At 36.4% G+C, this 21,512-nt stretch overlaps 1 protein-coding gene across 5 annotated transcripts in view; it reads right to left on the reverse strand.

The window, feature by feature from the left end:
* Ptprd (protein tyrosine phosphatase, receptor type, D) overlaps positions 1–21,512 on the reverse strand; it is a 2,270,506-nt gene that overhangs the window by 1,028,950 nt on the left and 1,220,044 nt on the right. For all 5 annotated transcript variants that reach the window (NR_160919.1, XM_017320046.2, XM_030253324.1 and 2 more), the window contains exon 8: positions 11,320–11,353. The gene's annotated coding sequence lies outside the window, so the exon portion shown is untranslated. The remainder of the gene's footprint in view (positions 1–11,319; positions 11,354–21,512) is intronic.

The following is a 21,512-nucleotide window of genomic DNA, read 5'->3' on the forward strand; positions in this document are numbered from 1 at the left end:
ATTTTTATCTTACTATGACTCATTTATGTACCTTTTTTTTTTTCAAATTTAGGTGATAACCTGGGAAAACTACCTACATTCCTTTCCTTCCTTATGAAGAAATTTTTACATTTCCTTATAGAAAGATCAACTTTAACTTGGGAATAGATCAAAATAACACTAAAAACCCTAAATCCTCCAATTATCAATGTGTGTTTCTTTGAAAATTATATCTTTGTGTCATTTCTTTCTAAAGGCTTTTTTTTTTTTCAGATACAGAATCCTGATGCTTAGCTTCTGCTCTCAGTTTCCACTTGTGTGGCTTGTGTGTCCTTGAAGGGCCAGAGAATTCCAGCCCTTGCTCTAACAGCCAATTAAGGCCACTTACTTACCCTCTTTCTTTACTATCTTTTGACAGCATGATACTAATATTTCATCATAGTTCTAATTTTTCCCCAAATTTCACTATGAAGCATTCCTACATTTCTTAGATCTTTACTTTGGTATCTTAGATTACTATAGGAAAGTTCTCAACTGCTAGATTTTTTTTTCAAGAAAGTGCTGAAATTACAAAGAAAGGGGTGGAACTTTCTGTAACTGCAGTTGTAATGACTGTATAGTGTGTAATATGTATGATCATACAAACAGACTGTACAGATTTTTTTCATTTAGTCATTATCTCGTTGTTTTCTAGTGTAGGTTCATATGTCATTAACAGATAGCACTGAAGCTCGAATGCCAGGAAGAAAGACACTTGTCAGCTTCAAAAATATTTTAGGCTCTCAGGAGAACACCTTTATGTACACCAAATTGCTCTATGGGCATGCTTTGTTCATAGGTGGAAAGCTTGGGAATTTATGGTCTTTCCATGACTTTATTCTTTCAATGAAGACTCTGCTACATTCAACAGGGCCTTGGTGTGGCCCAACCTCAACAGTAATCAGATGAAAGAATATCTAGATTACTCAGTGACATCACTGAGAGAGCAGACCATCATAAAAATAGCAGTTCATCTCTGGATTATGAACGTGGATATCAACAATGTTGCTACTGTACTAGAAGGCTCAGCTTTCAAAACCATCTAGCAGTATGTTCACTGAGAAATGCGAGCTCTCTAAACTGTCTATATTTGGAGTATCCCATCATGACTCTGTTGGGCTTTATACTTCTTTCTGATTCTTACAGTCTCTGGAAAGTTGCTGTGTGGTATTAACAATTGTGTCTTTCCAGAAGAAAATAGAGCTGTTTACAAAACACATCTTTAACAAAGCTAAACCACCTTTGGCTTGGGCAAGGGAATACAGGTTGAATAAATGCTGTAAAATGACACTTCCTATTTCAACAAACCTATTTCTGGGCAAGAAGACATACTTCTTATCACCCTTTACCATGTTTTTATATTTGTTAATATTTTGATAAATAATATCACTAAAGTGAGATAATATGGCTAGGAACATATTTCAATCAGATCTTAGCATGTTTTATACACGTGACTGTACTAATGTTTTATTAATTTGAAGAATTACTTTTCTTGTATTTATTAGTGAGGACATGCTTGAAATCAGACTGTGATGGATATTGAACACATTTAATACACACTATACATTTTATTCCAGAAAGATGCATTCCCTCTGACCCCCAAACCCGACAGGGCTATTTCATGTCTTAGTTTTGCAAGATCATTAATTGCTATAGGATATGTCTATTCCTGAGAGGCTCTGCCAGTACCAGGCAAATACAGAGATGGATGCTCTCAGCCAACCATTGGATTGAGTACAGGGTTCCCAATGGAGGAGCTAGAGAATGAACCCAAGGAGCTGAAGGGGTTTGCAGCCCTCATCGAAGGAACAACAGTATGAACCAACCAGTACCCCCAGAGCTCTGTGGGGCTAAACCACCAACCAAAGAGCACACATGGATTGGCCCATGTCATCAGCCACATATGTAGCAGAGGATGACCTTGTTGGTCGTCAATGGGAGGAGAGGCCCTTGGTCCTGTGAAGGTTCAGTTCCCCAGTGTAGGTGAATGCCAGGATCAGGAAGTGGGATTGGGTAGGTTGCTGAGCAGGGTAAGGTGTAGAGGATAGGGGATTTTCTGAGGAGAAACCAGGGAAGGAGATAACATTAGAAATGTAAATTTAAATAATCTTTAAAAAAAAGAAATGTAAATAAATAAAATAACCAATAAATTTTTTTTAAATAAAGAAAAAAAGAATTTAGAATATGTTTTGGGTATCTGAATTTCTGGAAATCAAAGAAAATGCAAGGACTCCCTCGGCCTCCTGCATATAGTTCAGCAAAGCAGATTCCCTTCATATTCAAGAGAAAAGAAGCAGCCATTTGTGTCAAATTCATAAATCAGAATCTTTCAGAAACTTGTGTCTAACATAGCTCAGCTAAGGAAAAGCACAGGGCATTTCAGTTGTGTGCCTGGCCATTGCCAGGAGGTAGGAAAAAAATTGGTATGATCACATGACTACAAATTTGGTTTCTCATCTAAAATTACCATCATGGCCAGCAAAGACTAACATTTAAAGGAATTTTCTGGAACAGCCACACTAATGAGGCACAGCTGAAATTGATCAGTCTCAGCTACAATACCTTTTGCTTTCAGTCTGTGTGCTCATGTGAAATTCCAGAGCTGGAGAAATACATGCCATTTCTTTCCTAGCAATGTCTTATTACCTTAATAAGTGAAGTTGGTTTTTTAGACTAGTTGAGGGCATTTCTAGTAAGCACAGTTTAGAGCTCCTATCACATGCATGCTCCTCAGCCCATGTTATCCCCATCCCCACTGGACTTTAATAAACTGGTTTATTTAGAAATTAAAATGAAATTACTGAGGACATTTAACCTTTGATTCCTTTATTAATATGGTATGTTTTTTTTTCTTTATTTTTAAAGGAAGAAAAATGTCTTTTTTTAATCTTTATTTTTTGCAGAGTGTCTTCAGTGGACACAACATTCTTGCCAGAAATGTCCTTCTGCTGTTTTGCCCTTTCAGGATTTCTGTAAATAACTGCTTTAAAATAGATGAATATAACATGTATTGTCTGTGCTGGCTATTTTTGAGAGCAAAAGTTCATGCTATTCTTAGTAATTCCTCTCTCTATAAAATACATTAACAATATACTGGGACAACACACAAGATCTCTATCTAAAGTATGAGTCAGACACTAAGGGGAAGGCTGCCATCAATCATTCACTGGCCCAAACACAAATTTATAAGCAAGTATAATTCAAAAATGCATTCTAATAGAAAATTCTTAAATATATCTGATCAAAAAATGCCATGAGATTTAAAACAAATATTTTTCATTCGTATATGACATACTTTAGTAAAAATTATACTGGTAAATTTTCCTTGAGGACAGAGTCTGAGAACATGAAACAGTTAACCTTGCCTCTCTTTCTTCAACCACAGGCTCAAACAAGTTTACTTCAAATGGCCTCCAAAACTCCCTGACCTAGGGTAGTTTGACCCTAGTCATTTTACAGGGGAAAAAATGAATCTCAAATAGAAAATATGTTTCAAAAAATCACTCCCAGGAATATAGCTCTAAGGTGAACTATTTCCAATAGAGATTATTATTTTTTATCCCACAGAAGAAAAATACTTAGAGTGGGAGTGAGAAATGGTAAGTTCCTGTATGGAGAGTCTTCTCTGTTCTACCTGGAAATCGCTCAGTCAGTTTAGCAGAACACCTGCTTCAGTAGGGTTTTCTTAGTCTTTCCTACACAATCATGTAAATCGAATCGGCAGATGTTATTGATCTATCTGTTACTTGAGGTCTATTCTTTAGCTTTTGCTACTACATGATTAAGAAACTTATTCATGTGAAACTGGAAGTAGATCAATCTCCATACCGGACATTTATGTGTAGTAATGTGTTTTTAGTATCTTCAAAATAATATATCAGAAACGATAAATTGAAAATGGCTTTCTGAAATAATGAGTAAAAAAATTCAATATTTTTATCACTATTTAATGAAAAGTGAAGGTCAAAGGGACATATGCTCCTGTGTGTGAATCTGTGCTTGAATGCACACGTGTATGCTTATGTTTGTGTGTGTATGTGTATGCATGTGTGTGTGTGTGTATAGTCATATAATATGATGTAGATAGTCATTGCTTTTTACTGTGATGCTAAAAATAGAACATTACATTTCCTGATAATTTACCTTTATAGCAATAATTTTCATTTCTACCTCCCCTGGCTTGTGAAGTAGTTTGAATGAAAACAGCCCATAGCCTTAGAGGGGGTGGCACTATTAGGAGGTGTGGTCTTGCTCGAGGAGGTATGGCTTGTTGGAGGAAGTGAGTTACTGGGGCAAGCCTTGAGGTCTCAGAAGGTCAAACCTGCCTAGTTGCTCAAAGTTTACTTACTGATGTCTGCTGATCTGGGTACAGAACTCTCCGCTCTCGCTCTCCAGCACCCTGTCTACCTGCAGGCAGCCATGTTTGCAACCATGACAATAATGAACTAAAACTCTGAAATTGTAAGCTAGCCCCAATTAAATGTTTTGCTTTATAAAAGTTGTTCAGTTTCTTCTTCTGTGAGATTGCCTGATTTAATGGAGGCCTACCATTTAGACTCTCAATATAATGTCTAGTTGTGAGTCTCTGCATCTGTTCCCATCTGCTACCAGAGAAAGCCTCTCTGATGATGACTGGATAAGGCACTGATCTATACACTGATCTGAGTATAGCAAACTATCATTAAAAACCATTTTATTGAGTATACGTGGATGGAGCCATGACTCCAGTTACATATGTAGCAGAGGATGGCCTTATCTGACATCAATAGGAAGGGAGAGAGCTTGATGCCCCAGCATAAGGGGATGCTAGAAGGGTGGGGTGGGAGTGGGTGAGTGGGTGGAGGAGCACACTCATAGAGGCAAAGGGAAAAGGGGAAGAGGAGGATGGGATGGGGGGGGGTGTGGAGGGGTAACCAGGAAGAGGGAAAGGGGATATCATTTGAAATATAAACAAATAAAATGATTAATAAAAAAAATTTTAAAAAGAGTTGTCATGGTCATGGTGTTTCTTCACAGCAATATCGCAACTAACTCTTATTAAGATAGCTTGGTTTGTATACAGTGACATATAAGTGCCACTAGCAAATACTTATACATTCTTACATATATTATTATACTGTGAATAAAACCACTTAGCGCCATATTTAGCAAACCCACAGTGTTCATATACTTGTTTGCATCTTCTGATTCTTTATTTATGCAGTCTGTAGTTAACATGCTTTGTAGTTTGTACCAGGCAGGATCTAGGAATATAGCAGGAAATATTCTAGTCAGTATGCCAATTGTTGCTTTTTAGCTTTAGTAAAAAGAGTTGTACACATAAACAGATTTTGCAAAGGTGTGGTAGGTAAGAACTCAAAAGAGAGAGAGAGAGAGAGAGAGAGAGAGAGAGAGAGAGAGAGAGAGAGAGAAGCAGGAACTAAGAAGTTAAGAGCATTATGTAGGGTAAGGTTCTAAAGCCCATCTTGCTGGGTGACCCAGGAGCAGTGCCTTAAATATTACTAAGAGAACATAGCTGAATTTTGGGAAATATGTTCAAATAGAGAAAACAGACATTGGAGGGGACTTCAAATCATCAGGTTTTCTGTGAGATCTGGGAAGGCAGAATACTTTAAAGGCTCAAGTAATGAAAAAATGAGAACGAAGAGGCCTGGGTCATTTGGTCTCAGAAGGAACAAATTAGAGAGCCACCATCTGCAGACCAAGGAGACATTGTGATATTGGATACAAGATGGAATAAAAATCCAAGATGGAATAAGAACTGGAATAAAACAATTCTACTTTTGCCTTTAGTTACCGGGAGATGCAGAGAACAAGTGTGAACTGTAGGTAAAATGTGCCCATGTAAATAGAGATTCTGCCATCCTGCTGTGCTGAACTTTGTAACCATCTTCCTGAGACCCTGTGGTTCTCATAGGGATAGGTGGAAGGTAAGCAGCTGTGTCAGAGACGAGGGTGATATTTTAGGTTTCGTTTCTCCAACTAATGAGTATTATTTTGTGTTATCACAGTTGAAAGAACAAAGAAAGAGGATGTAATTTTACAGGAATGCTTGTTGTCTTAGCATTGCTGTCAGTCACCAGCTACTTCATGGAAACCACCCAAGCACAGTGCTACACATAAGGCACAGACACAGTGTTTTCAAGTTCTGAATGTCTTAATATTGAGAAATAGTGACTATATGACTGCAGGAGAGTCATGTGATCTTCCTCTCAGTCTCCTCATTCATAATACAGTAACTACTCACAAGCTCGTTGTAAGTGGTTGCTGCTTTGTATCTGGTAAGCCCATGGAAGCATCTTTAAGGATAAGGAGGTTTGTAATGAAATACATTGATTACAGGGTAGAATTTATCAAAATATCTTGATAGCCAGATGGTCTTTATTCAAAATGTACCATTCATAGTTCTCTTGATGGTAAATAGATCACTTTAAGTGCACAAATTTATTTACTTCCAGAAATGCTAACATGTTCCTGAAAATTGTGACTAAATGGAGAGATGATGGGCATACTCTATATATACTACCAATTTTTTAAACTCTTTGTTTGCTATGAGTGTCCACATTGAAGGTGATTCAACATATAATCTGTCATAATATTTTCTAAAAGATTCACGTTACTAGTTTCAAAAACGAAGCTAAAAAGTATTCTGATTTTAAACGAGGTCTATAAAAGGGGAATATCATACTTGAAATGGCAGCAGTGTGATTATTGAAAATGAAATAATCTACAATTTTGGTCTAATAAGTAAGATGTGAAATCCACTGTATCAGGCTATTTCTGCCACTAGAGAACCTTAATTAGAAATCTTGAATTATATATGCACATGCCAAAGTATGAGTACTCCAGCAAATGAAAATTTACATATACAATGCTTTTAATCAAAGCACCCATTTGATTGTACAATTATCTGTTTTGCAACATGAAATGTGAATTCTGTCCTTGTGATTCTGCATTTATACAGGGACCCAATTATTGTGTTGGTGAAACTTTGGAACGCCTGCTTGATGTGTTATGGTGTTGGTTCTCTTGCATTTAAAGCAGTCTGGAAGCAATTTTGCTTAACTCAAAACAGAACTTCCTAGATCAACATATGAAGTGTATCTTCCTTCTACTTATAACAGGAGAACTCTGTTTTACTTCCATTCTCTGCTAAGAAAGCAAAAATATGAGCTTTTATTCTCATGCAATTTATTGTTTTCTTCCTATTTGGAATTTTGTTCAAAATTTGAAGACAACCCTGCTTCACAGGGAGAAGCCTTCGGTGGCAGTAATACTGAGTTCACTCAATTTTCCACATTGTTAGTCCCTAAATGATGGGAGTAGGCTGTTGATCCCTGCCACTTGTAAGCAATAGAGAAACTTTAGAGCTGGTAAAATACCAGATTTATAGTCCTGAAGACAGATGTTCTCTGTGGAGATGCTGGGAAATGCCTTGCAAGGCAGTGAGGCAGAACTGCATTTTCTGTGGTCTTTCTGGACAATCAAGACTCTCCTTAGCTCTCTGAGAATGAGATGCCATAAACTGGGTCACCTGTTCACAGAGACAGAGCTCTGGATAAGTGGGATATTGCCCTCTAGTTATGTCATACGGGTGGGGCAACTGAAATATGGACTTCTTCCTATGCAAAATGATTCACCATCCCATCAAAGGGCTTTACACTTTAGACAGGACATTGGTAAAAGCAGGAATATCATCTTCTGAATCTTTAGAAAAGGCTTTTTTATGTACTCTGCAAGTCTCAAAGGACATTGAGACATGATGTGACATAACACATTACTGTATTCTCTTCTCGATACTTGCAAGTAAAAGTGTACATGAAAGGAAATTCTGAATGAGGCATAAATAGAAAACTAGTTTGTAAATGCTCAGTCTGACATTTTTTTACTCCAGGAAGGTTTGTACCCAAACCATAAAGGAAACATTTGAATGCTTCTGGGCTTTTTAACTTTGGGCTTTGCTGTCCCTCTCAATATTGAGTTTCCTATAAAATATTTCATCTTGGGTATGAGATGGCCCAAAGCTATCTCATTCATAGGCCAAATTGCCTGTGGTCTCTCTCTATTCTGCTTTATGTTGTTGCTTGTTTGTTTATTTATTTGTTTTGAGACAGGGATTCTCTACATAGCCCTTGTTGTCCTAGAAGTCACTACGTAGACCAGGCTGGCCATGGACCTAAAGAGTTACACCCTCTAGGGGGTGGGGTACTCTACCTCCAGGAATCTGGGGTGGTTAATGCATTATGATGCAGGGTATGCCTTATTTTTCAGTCTTAGCTCTTAATCCTCCCAGAGAGAATATATTATTATACCCAAAACTGCTATTGTCCTGAACTATCTTCATGGTACTGGTTCTAAGATCTCTTGTGAAAACCAAAACCTACAGATGCTCAGGTCATTTAGGTAAAATTCAGAGTACTTGCATATATTATACCAGTATCAATGTACTGAAGTCATTTTTCTAATGAATTGACTAGGAAATAATGACAAAGAAAAGGCCTGAACTTCTTCAGGGAAGATACAAAAGGGCTTTTTTAAAAATTACTTTACCAAAATAATTATAGCTCAAATACAGTTCCCACTGCTATAGAAGACTAAGCATGTCTAGTATCAGAATGAACCATGTCTCTTGGTATTCTTGCCCTTGTATAGTCTCCCTGTATATTGATCCTTAGCTCAACGATGTAAACAATATTGAAAAATATGCCACAAGGAAAAGCTCTTGCATTAGACTTTTTCTTTATACAATTCATGAATCTGACCTGTACACTATACGACAGCCAGGTTAATCTGCTAGAAAGATATATCACTCAAAAGGAAAGAGTGGGTAGGCAGTTGGGGGAGCAGCCTCATAGAGGCAGGGGGAGGAAGGAGGGAATAGGGGGCTTGTGAAGGGGAAAATGGGAAGGGGGATAACATTTGAAATGTAAATAAATAAAACCACCAATAAAAATGGAAAAAAAATCCTAGGTTATACGTTGTGCTATGTAGGAAGTGAGGACCCATAGAGGTGAGTATGCTCTTCAGGGATCTAAATGTAGCTTCATGAAAGACCTACAGCATCTGATAAAACAGACTATTTGCTCAGTAAAACTACAGAATCATGAGCACAGTACATGGGCATTTGCGTTATTGTGCTGAATAATATCAATTAATAAAATGTGCACTTATTACATGCTCTGTTATGCTCTTGATATGGACTGTGGTGAATTGTTTATTTGTCTGTGAGATAAATGTAGTATCACACAGGCTGTATGATGAACTAAAAATTATCAATGTGAAGAATTTAGCAAAATAGCAGAATTAGATTAGCACTTCATGAATGATGAGAGTTATATTAACTACATTATTACAATCATTACTCCCATTATGAAAGGTTCCAAAGCTACCAATATCAACACTAAAACAAGAACACCTAAAAGTTAGTGTCTTCTAAATATTCTTAATATCCATCACCTCAGAGAAAGTGAATCTACTAATATATTCACTATAATTCTTTGGATTTGTTTGTTTTACACGTTGGGAGCTGAGCTATCTGAACAATCAGACTAGCACTGTCCTTGTCCATCAGAAATGCTATGCAAAACCAAAACACTATGTTATATATAGGGGAGTAGGTAAGCATTCTTAAACACACCAATGATAATAATGTCAGATCGATTAAACCCCTCCTATGAACACTCTGTGCTTTTTGTAATTTGTCTATGGCTTTACAATGATCTGATTACCGTGAAATTGACTAAGATATGAAATGTTAATATACAGTCTTATATCTAACTCACTTTAATATTACTTCACTCAATGAAATTAATCCCAGAACTTGTGAGGCAGAGCCTGGTCTACAGAGTGAGTTCCAGGACAGCCAGAGATATACAGAGAAACCCTGTCTCAAAAAATAAACCCTGTCTAGCAAAAACCAAAACCAAAACCAAAACCAGAACCAGAACCAAAAAGGAAAGAAAGAAAGAAAGAAAGAAAGAAAGAAAGAAAGAAAGAAAGAAAGTTAGTCTTTAAGTTTACAAGAAACAAGATTGGAATTGGTCATGGTGGTAAATCATACCCAAGTCTTTTTCTGTGTAGCTTAACCAAAACATGGTTGGTTTTGCTCTCACCCAAAATGTTCTTTGAACAATCAATAATAAATAATGACTGCAAGTAAATGGATTAAAATTAGAGTTCTTAATATTGAGAAGAGGCAAAGATTGAGAATTACTTGCTGTGGTTCCTTTCAGTGTGCTCACTAGAGAAGTGACTTTGACATCACTTAAAAATTAACTGAAATTCAGACTTGGGCCGAACATAAGATCTACCTCACCTGAACTGGCTTTACAGAGTTAACTTAAGTAATTCTCGTGGTTATCATTGAGATACACTGATGTAATAAATCATTTTTCTACATGTATTTTCTCTGAACCACGTATCACAAAGCATCCTATGAAGTAGTTGATGTCCATTCCCTTTCCTAACAACATCTGTGCAAACATTTTTACTTTATCTTAATTTCTTTATATCAAGCTTCTAGGCTGGCCATGTCATTATGTATCGAGCAATTTGGTATGGGAGACCCTGCATAAAGTCTTCTGCTTAATTATGATCTGCTTATTACAGTGGATAAAGAGAAAGATTCAACTATCTTTCTTAATATTTTCTGAACTGATAAATCTATGATAACCATCTAATGTAAAATCGAACAGTAAAAAGAGAATTTTCAATGCCAGTTCAATGAAATAAAAAGTACAGTAACACCGTGTTTACACAAGGTCACCAAAATGATCAACTGCATGGAGGAATTAAGTTGATAAGAATTATGACTCTAAACTAAAGGTTTGTTAACTAATAATCTAAAATAGGGAAGCAATTAAATAATTAAGATATATCAGTAGTTTTGCTTTTTGTCTTATAGATTAGTAGAAAAAAATAAGTGTTAGGTATTTTGTTATTGATACATGTGCTATAAAATATTCTAATATTTTATCATGAGATGTATTAGTTTTTTTTTAATTGATTAAGAGATTTGGTATATATCCAGTAAGTGAACATTTCTCAGGAAATGTTGAGAATCTGTTTATCTAACTTTTCTAAGTATTGTTTTAATTGGGAAAAATAAAAGACAAAGTACAGTATTGAAAAACGCTTTATGAGTTTCTTCCAGGAAAACTCATTTTAAAATCATGACACCTATTAATAAAGAAATTTCTTTGAGTTTTAGAGGGATAAACATTCCACAAATTTCAGAGGATAAGAGGAAAGAGAAATAGGCAACAGAGAAAGGGAGAATGAGAAGCTGAAGGAAGAACTCACCACAGTTGTTCAGTTAGTGGACAGGCACCATCATCTGCAAAGCAAAATGTTATTTTTATAATGTGATCATGAATTCTGTAAAAGAAATTAAGCTGTTTTTTAATATTCCACTTTGAAAATCTATAAGAGCAAAATGAAACAACAAAGGAATATAGCTGGTCTGATAATATATATCATCACCATTTTAGAGTCAGCATAGTTAATCCATTTTTTTCCAAAAATCATTTTAAGAAACATCAGAAATATGTATATTATATGGATATTTTAACAACTATGATTCAAGGGTATGCACATGCACAGTGATGTCTATAAAATAGTATTGTTCCAGTCATGAAAACAATCTTGAAATAACCTAATATACAGCTCTGATGTCATATATATTGTATTTAATGGGCACAAAAGACGCTACAGTATTTAACATAGTACTTACAGGCTTCAGTATGGCCCATATACTCTAACCTTTTAAGAACATCTCTTTTGAATCGATATCCCACTATTTTCCATTGTGTATTTTTTTATTGGATATTTTCTTTATATTTCTAGCGTTATCCCTTTCCAGGTTTCCCCCGGAGAAACCTCCAATCCCATCCTCCCTCCCCTGCTTCTATGAGGGTGTCTCTGCTTCTATGAGGGTATCAAACCTTCACAGGACCAAGGGCCTCTCCTCCCATTGATGCCTGGCAAGGCCATCCTGTTCTACATATGTACCTGTAGTCATGGTCCATCTATATGTACTCTTTGGTTCATAGCATATTTTCCCAAACCAAACTTCCTTTCTTTTTTCTTAATCCTTCCTTCCACAGTCTATCTGTCCTCCTCTTTCTTTCTTTCTTTCTTTCTTTCTTTCTTTCTTTCTTTCTTTCTTTCTTTCTTTCTTTCTTCCTTCCTTCCTTCCTTCCTTCCTTCCTTCTTCCTCTCTCTCTCTCTCTCTCTCTCTCTCTCTTTCCTGTCTTATCACGTCCCTTCTCTTTGTGTTTCTTGCATAGTATTTTGGTCCATTGTTAATATTCTGCCTCAGTATTCTTTCTACCTATTTTGCAGGGATAGTTCAGATAATGTTTTTGTGATAGATCTCACCTTGATAGGCAGAGAAGGAATTACTCTTCATTCTAGGTGTTCTGTCCATATTTTGTACTATCACTAATGTAACTTGATTATATCTTATGTTGTATTTAGGAGTATTCATGTCTTGTCCTTGCTCATCTTTGGGTACCAGAAGACTTCTTGCTATGCTTCTGTCAGAGAAGATGATTGAGGTGCTGACTGAGTTATAAATCTTGGGTTCCAGACATGTCAAAAGGAGGGTGTGACTGGAGTCACCCAAATTAAATGTATGAAACCATATGTAGTTATATGACATTTCTGTTTTAAGATTTATTTTTTTCAAGGTAATCCTATTATGTTTAATTTTTTCACCATAATTATTTTGATAAATTTTATTATAATCTTTTTATAATAAGAAAATAATTTTATTAGGTATTTTCCTCATTTACATTTTCAATGCTATCCCAAAAGTCCCCAATACCCACCCCCCCAATCCCCTACCCACCCACTCCCCCTTTTTGGCCCTGGGGTTCCCCTGTACTGGGGCATATAAAGTTTGCAAGTCCAATGGGCCTCTCTTTGCAGTGATGGCCGACTAGGCTATCTTTTGATACATGTGTAGCTAGAGACAAGAGCTCTGGGGTACTGGTTAGTTCATATTGTTGTTCCACCTATAGGGTTGCAGTTCCCTTTAGCTCCTTGGTTAATTTCTCTAGCTCCTCCATTGGGGGCCGTGTGACCCATCCAATAGCTGACTGTGATCATCCACTTTTAAGATTTATTTTAAGTGTGTGGGTGTGTGTGTGTGTGTTCAACATGTACACTGGTGCCTGCAATGCCAGAAATGGCATCATATCACCTTGACTGGAGTTATATGAACAACCCTAGTGCTGAGGAACTCGTTATAATTAGCAGAGACAAAGTTTCTGTCATACCCTTTCTCTTCTTCAGCATGTTAAGTTCCCTGTGACAAATTTTCTTCTTCCAGTCACATGGCCAAGTGAAATAGTCTTAGGCATTATCTGCCATATTCTTTCAAAGTAAATAAAGCTACTTCATAATTTTATAAAGTCCTACAGTGATGCAAACAGGGAAAGGTGGAATCTCAAGCCAAAGTATTTATCTGATTCTTGATTAGGAACAAATGGATTTGTCTAGTTTTTCATCAGGCATTCTTGGTGTCTTATGCCTTAAGAATTTGAAGAACATTGGAGTTTTATTCATTTACCTCTTTTATTCTTTTCAGCTTAGATTTTAAGAATTATGATAGCTGATCTGTCTTCAATCACTTCCATCATTATATTATAAACATACTTTGGCCATGTAATAAATCCAATAAACAAAAATTAGTAGACTATTATGAGATAAAAATTAATAAAGGATACTTTATTTAAGACTTCTTATTTAATCATATGTTGAGTGAATGCTTTTGTTTATTGAAGAAGTGTATTGTCACTAGTTTCAATTGCAGTGCAATTGTAGAAATCTTGGAGAGGATGATAACCACATATATGTCTCCTACTTTCAATGCCGTTCTATGAAGAAGTCAGGGAAGAAACTGTATATTCAGCTAAATATAGGAGAATGAAATAATTTCAGACAAAGAAAATGAGATAATTTCAATTACTGAAATTTGGCTTGGCATGCAAAAACTTAAATTGAATTGTCAGAAATCTGATCAGAATAATACAGAGCAAGGTAGCTTTGCAAGACAGGAGTTTACAGCTAACCAAAAGAAATATAGCCAATATTACTAATATCTAGAACTTCGAAGAGAGTAATAATGATAAAATTGGAGAGGTAAGTGTGGCCAGAATATAGATGGCATGTAAGACCATTCTGTAAAGTTTCATACAGCCTAAGGGTCTTGAAGAACTATCCAAAAGAAACTTCAGCACAAATTAATTAGTGTCTCACAAAACTAGACAAAACAAACAAACAAACAAACAAACAAACAAACAAACAAATAAGGAGAGTTATTTCATACAGAAAGGAACAAAAAAGAGCTATCTACCACTTTCATAAATTTCATTTAAAGATTTTTAAAAATTTGATCAAATTCAACACAGTCATAACAGGTGACATTAGTACCCATCTTTCACCAATAGACATGTAATCTGAACAAAAATTAAATAAGGAAACATTGAAGGTAATGACATCATAAATCTAATGGATCCACCAGACAGTTCAATCCTACAGAACATTCCATCCAAGAAGACACATTCTTCCAGCATCTTATAGAAATTTCTTCAACACTGACCACACATCAAGAAATAAAATAGGTCTGAATGAATATAGGAAAACGGAAATACTATCTTGTACTCTATCTGACCACACTGGAATCAATCTCTTAATCAGTAGCAATGGAAAATACAGAAAGTCCAAAAACTCATTGAGATTTAACAGCATACTGTTGAGTCGAAGTCAAGTGATTGGAGAAATCAAGGAGGCATTTTAAATATTCCTAGAGTTGAATGGAACTGAAAACACAACCTATCAAAACCTGCAGGACACAATGAAGGCAACCCACAGAGAAAAGTCTAAGCATTAAGTGCCTATATTAAAAAGATGGAGAGATCTCATGTTAATAACTTTTTCTTACAGTTGAAGAATTTGAAAAAAAAAAGAAAAAAAAAACATAACGGGCAGAAAGAGACAATAAAAAATCAGGGCTGAAAATGGTTAAACAGAAATGAAGAAAAAGAACAGAAAGAGTGAAGAGATGGCTCTTTGAAAAGATTAACAAGGCTAACAAACTTTAATCAGCAGAAAAAGATAAACAAAGTTAATAAAAGTGGAGATGAAAAGAAGCTGAGGAAAAGAGTGATCCTGTAGGAGGACCAGCAGTCTCAATTAATTTGGACCCGCACCCGCAAGATCTTTCAAACACTGGACTACCAAACAGACAGCATACATCAGCTGATATGAGGCCCCCAACATATATAGAGGATTTCTGGGTCTATGTTCATTCAGAGATGATGCACCTAACCCTCAAGAGACTAGAGGCCCCAGGGAATTTAGGGTTCAGGTGAGGGGAGCGGTAGGGATATACACGTGGATACGGGGTGTGGGGAGGTAGTATGGGATGTGGAGCAGTCAAAGGGTGATGGGGGGACAAAATATGGAGTGTAAAACATTAAAAAAAAAAGAAAAAGAAAGAAAAGGGACATTATAACATATATTGTTGAAATTTAAACATAAGAGTACATTTTAGAAGTTTTCACATACTGGAAATTTTAAGGAAATTAATAAATTTCTAAGAGCATGAGATCTACCAACTTTAAGTCAAGATTAAGTAAATAATTTAAGCAGCCCTACAACAATCTCTGAGAAAGCAGAAGTACTTTAAATTCTCCCAAATAATTCAGCACAAAGATCTACCAGGCCTTCAAAGGAGTAGTTCTAGCAATCTTCTATAAAACTGAAGGAAAATGCTCTCCTGAGTGGACTTGCCTTGAGTTGACTCTTCCAGCCTTGATATAAGGGCTTGTGCCTAGTCTTATGGTTACTTGTTGTGCAGTATTCAGTTGAGATCCCTGTGTGGCCTATTCTTTTCTGAAGGGAAAGTGAGGAGCATAAGGTTGGGGTGAGAGGGGGTAGCAAGGAACCTGAGACAAGTGAAGGGAGGGGAAATTGTGGGAGATGTAACAATATATGAGATAAGAAAAATATATGCTTTTGTTGAGAAAAGAGAATGGATCTTGTAGTGAATATCAGAAATTTTACCTTGGATAATTTGGTTTTGATAAATATTAAAAAAATCTGAAGAAAAATAGGCTGTTCAATTTCTTTATATGAAGTTGGGATTACCTTGACATCTAAACTACCTGGCCAGAAAGAAAGAAAAAAACGTATAGGCAAATCTGTCTTGTGTACAGGAACAAAAGAAAAATTTTAACAAAATATTTGCAAGCCAAATTCAATAAGCATGTAAAAGATCACTATTTACAACCATACAGCTTCACCTCATATATGTATGAGAGGTTCAGCATATATACATCCATCAATTTATTCCAGCATATAAACTGACTCAATTGCAGAAACCACTTATAAGCAGAAAGTGAAAGGTGTTTCATGAACGTAAGTATCTTTTCATGCTAAATGTCTTGAAATTTAGGATCATGGGGTATAACTTAACATAATAGAAACAATAAACCACAAGCCAACACCCAACGTTTTGCTAAATGAGGAAAACACAAAGCATTTCAACTAAAGTCAGGAACAACACGATATCTACTTTTTCCATTCCTCTTCAACATGGTGATTGAATTAATTGACAGAGCAATAAAAGAAGAGAAGGGAATATGAATAGGAAAGAAAGAGGTAAAGTATCTTTGATCTACAAAGTATAGGATTCAATATGTAAAAGATCATAGAAACTCTACTTGTAATATTTGGAACTTATAAGCCCATTTAACAATGTAGCATAACAAAAAATTAACAAACTGTAATCTGTCAGTCGCCATCTAAGAAAGGTATGGCAAGCAAGTGAGTTTTCTGGTCATCTCTTTGCAAGGTTGTCTTAGCTGTGCTATGAGAAGCAGGGTCCTCAGATAGTTCATCCCAGGATTGCTTCATGCTGCTGATATACCTTTCCCACTACTACTACATAACCTAATGATTCCTGGGCATCTGCCCATCCTATTTGGACAGATTTCCTACAGAATAAATATAATAATGTAACTGAACATAGTAATGCTGTGCAGATGAGTTGATGTTTTCAAAATGATTTTATAGAATTCATAAATTAATACAAGTAATCTCAAGGCCCATATAGAATAAAAGCTGTAAATAGGGCTCTGTAAATACACACGTGTCACAGGCAAATTGTGGTAGGAAAAGAAAGCAGGCTTAGAACAAATTTATGATTGAGGAAAGTGTTCCTTCTAGGTTAGGAATGAAATCACTTTCTGGCAATTAAAGTTCATAAACTTGGAATGGGAAATTTATTGTAGGTGCAAGGACAGAAAATAAATGATAGACTAGTCTATCCATATAAGACTTCAAAATAATAAAACACAAGGCAAGTTGATTTGTCTCTTCACAAAACTTTGCTAACTTATGATATAAAATTGATGCTTTAAACTTGTAATAAATGTGTGCACCTAGTAACAAATAATTAATGATTAGTAAGGTACTAGTCTTAATGGAAAGATTGTAAACAATACTGCTGTGATTCAAGTCTTATCAGTCTATGACATGAACTATTGCTTTAAACTTACTATGAACTTGTGGAATGTAAAAATACTTAGATAATCATGTGATCAATTATCTTGAGAAGGCATAAAACCAATATATATAAAGAACTCAAGAAGTTGGACTCCAGAAAAACAAATAACCCTGTTAAAAATGGGGTACAGAGCTAAAAAAATGAATTCTCAACTGAGGAATATTGAATGACTGAGAAGCACCTAAAAAATATTCAACATCCTTAATCATCAGGGAAATGCAAATAAAAACAACCCTGAGATTTCATCTCACACCAATCAGAATGGCTAAGATAAAAAACTCAGATGACAGGAGATGCTGGTGAGGATGTGGAGAAAGAGGAACACTCCTCCATTGCTGGTGGGCCTGCATGCTGGTACAACCACTCTGGAAATCAGTTTGGCAGTTCCTCAGAAAATTGGACATAGTTCTTCTGGAAGATCCAGCTATACCAGTTCTGAGCATAAACCTAGATGATGCTCCAATATGTAATAGGGACACATGTTCCACTATGTTCATAGTAGCCTTATTTATAATAGCCAGAACCTGGAAATAACCCAGATGTCCCTTAACAGAGGAATAGATACAGAAAATGTGGTACATTTACACAATAGAGTACTACTCAGCTATTAAAAACAATGAATTTATGAAATTCTTGGGCAAATGGATGCATCTGGAGGATATCGTCTCGAGTGAGGTAACCCAATTGCAAAAGAAAACACATGATATGCACTCACTGATAAGTGGATATTAGCCCAGAAACTCAGAATCCTTCTTAGAAGGGAGAACAAAATACCCATGGAAGGTGTTACAAAGTGTGGAGCAGAGACTGAAGGAATGACCATCCAGAGACTGCCTCACATGGGGATCCATCCCATAAACAACTACCAAACCCAGACACAATGGCAGATGCCAACAAGAGCCTGTTGACAGGAGCCTAATATAACTATCTCCTGAGGGCCTCTGCCAGTGCCTGGCAAATACAGAAGTGGATGTTCACAATCATCCATTAGAAGGAGCACAAGATCCCCAACGAAGGAGCTAGAGAAAGTACCCAAGAAACTAAAGGAGTCTAAAGCCCCATAGGAGGAACATCAATATGAACTAACCAGTATCCCCAGAGCTCCTTGAAACTAAACCACCAATCAAAGAAAACACATGGTAGAAGTTATGGTTCTAGCTGTATATGTAGCAGAGAATGGCCTAGTTGATCATCAATGGAAGGAGAGGCCCTAGGTCATGTGAAGGTTCTATGCCCCAGTATAGGGGAATGCCAGAACAGGGAAAGGGTATGGGTGGGCTGGGAAGCAGGGGAATGGGGGAGGGAACAGGGGATTTTTCAGAGGGGAAACTAGGAAAGGGGATAACATTTGAAATGTAAATAAAGAAAATATCTAATGAAAGAAAAAAGAAAAAAGTTAAGAACTACTGTAAAGCAGTGGTATAGCCTTCTTCAGCTTTATCTTGTATGTATGTATCTCTGTGTGCCTTGCCTTTCCTTTTCTTCTCTTCTCTTCTCTTCTCTTCTCTTCTCTTCTCTTCTCTTCTCTTCTCTTCTCTTCTCTTTCTCTTCTCTTCTCTTCTCTTCTGTTTTCTTTCCTTTCCTTTCTTTCAGGCTTACTCAAGGATTAAGGAACTCCAAGTTTCTTGCCCCCTACTGCTCTCAGCAGGAGTTAATTTCCAGAAGCCAGCTGCTTTGTGCCCCACAATAGCAAGAAAATGTTAAATGGCAAGAAACCATCAGCTTCTGGCACCAGAGATAGAGAGAGAGTTAAATTGCCAAAAGTAAACAGATTTTGGCCCTGATTGCCAACCCTTGCTGCCTGTTTAGGTTTATGGTGTTATGTCAAGCTGTTCCTTTGCAGTAATCAGTAACCTTCCCGTGGACCAACAACAAACAGACCAAGAAATAAATAAAACCATCAACCTATTTACAATCACCTCAAAACCAATCTTGGAATAAATCTAACCAACAAAGTAAAATGCTTGTACAATAAAACTTTTCAGACATTAAGAATGCCCCAGTACAGGGGAACAGCAGGGACAAGAAGTGAGAGTGGGTGGGTAGGGAGCAGGGGGCAGGGAGGGTGTAGGGGATAGCATTTGAAATGTAAATGAAGAAAATAACTAATAAAAAATTGGAAAAAAGAAAACAAAAAAAGCAACAGAAGAAGATGCAAGAGTGAAAAGACCTCCCAAGATCCTGGATTAGTAGATGAATTGTGTGAAAGTGACCACTCTTCTAAAGGGAAGCTACAGTTTCAACCTAATGCCCATTAAAATTCCAACATAATATCTTGACTGGGATGAATCTGGGGAAAGGAAGAAATGTATTCACTGTTGTTGGAAATGTAGTTTGATGTGGAGGAGGTTCTACCAAAAGCAAGAAATAGCTACCACATGACCCAGTTTTAATACCTCTCAGTCTGTTCCAAATGGACTATATTCTGCTACAGAGATATCAAGTCAGCCAAATCCCATACTGCTTTGTCCACAATACCCAACAATGTGAAATATACAGACTATATGTCAACGGGTAGCTGAATCAATAATCAAAATATGGCTCATATACACAGTAGAATACTATCTAGCTGTAAAGAAACATAAAATTCTCAAGTAATTGGATGGATGTGGAAATAATAATCCTGAGTTAATCTAAAAAGACAAGTGTCACATCATCTCATATATGGCTTTGAATATTTAGGTATTACGCTTGAAGTGTAGTAATTATAAAAGACTGAAAAAGCCACTGGGGTGGGGAAGAAGGGGTTCAAAGCAAGGAAAATAGAATACAATGTAATGAATAGAGATAGGAGAATAACAAAATAGAAAGGATTAAACTGAGTCTGGTGAGATGGGAGGAAAGGATGGAGAAGAGATTATGAGGAAATATAAATAGCACCAAAAACCTTTGAAAATACCATATGGAAACCTACTTTAAAGGGTTACTTTAAAGGGTTCCTTTAAAGGTTTCCTAAAATATACTCATAAACATACATGGAAGGGGTTTAAATATAGTTACTCTATAATGATGAGACAATGTCTCCCCAGACACCATATTATATTCGATAAAAGACCCAGATCTAAGTATTAATTACCTCTTTTCTACTTGCTTATCACTGGGATCCAATAATCCCTCCCCCAGACATCACAAGGTATTGCCATTGCTCACAGCTATCATCCAGACCTTGATGATAAGACCTTGTTGTTGAAGACACCAGAAACTTGAATCATAAGACATGGATTAACCAAGATGGTACTAATTGAGAGGCTTCCTTCCTACTGAGTAGCTTCCATAGTGCTGAAAGTCATTGTATAAATTACCAGAGGGGGAACGTAATCAGCAGGATTAGCCAGCTGTGAGTCCTTAGAACTTTCATAGAGATTGCTATGGCAATATACGTCCACTGGTGCAATCGTAGCACAAATAGTGTGAGAGTAACCAAACACTTTTGATTATACTTAAATCTGCTCCACAGATCAGGCCCTAGATCCCAAGCCTGAGTCTAACTAGGTCATAGGCTCTATGAGATGATGTGCTAGTATTTTTCTGTCAAATGAACAAAGTAATGTGATGTTCTCTACATTCTTATCATTACACCCAAAGAATAGTACATCTCTTAACTCTCATCAGAAGTGCTTCTTTTCGGAGTAGAAGACAATTGGTACAGAAATACGAACCAGTCTATATCAATGTGCAAAGAATACCAGACTTTGGAGTGCTGAGCTCCGAATAGGGCAGGCTCTGAGATTGCTACAGCAGAATGACTATAAAAACCAAAGGAATTAATGTCTGACTTAAAATAACATTTGCTAGATATGACAACACAAATGTATACATGAATCCACAATGGCTGCTACTCTGTGCATAAGACTGGCACAAGACCTAACCAGTCAAATCCCAGTATGGATGCTGATGGATCTCTTGAGGTTCCACTCTA

The sequence above is a fragment of the Mus musculus genome, chromosome 4, assembly GCF_000001635.26.
Source record: "Mus musculus strain C57BL/6J chromosome 4, GRCm38.p6 C57BL/6J".
NCBI lineage: Eukaryota > Metazoa > Chordata > Mammalia > Rodentia > Muridae > Mus > Mus musculus.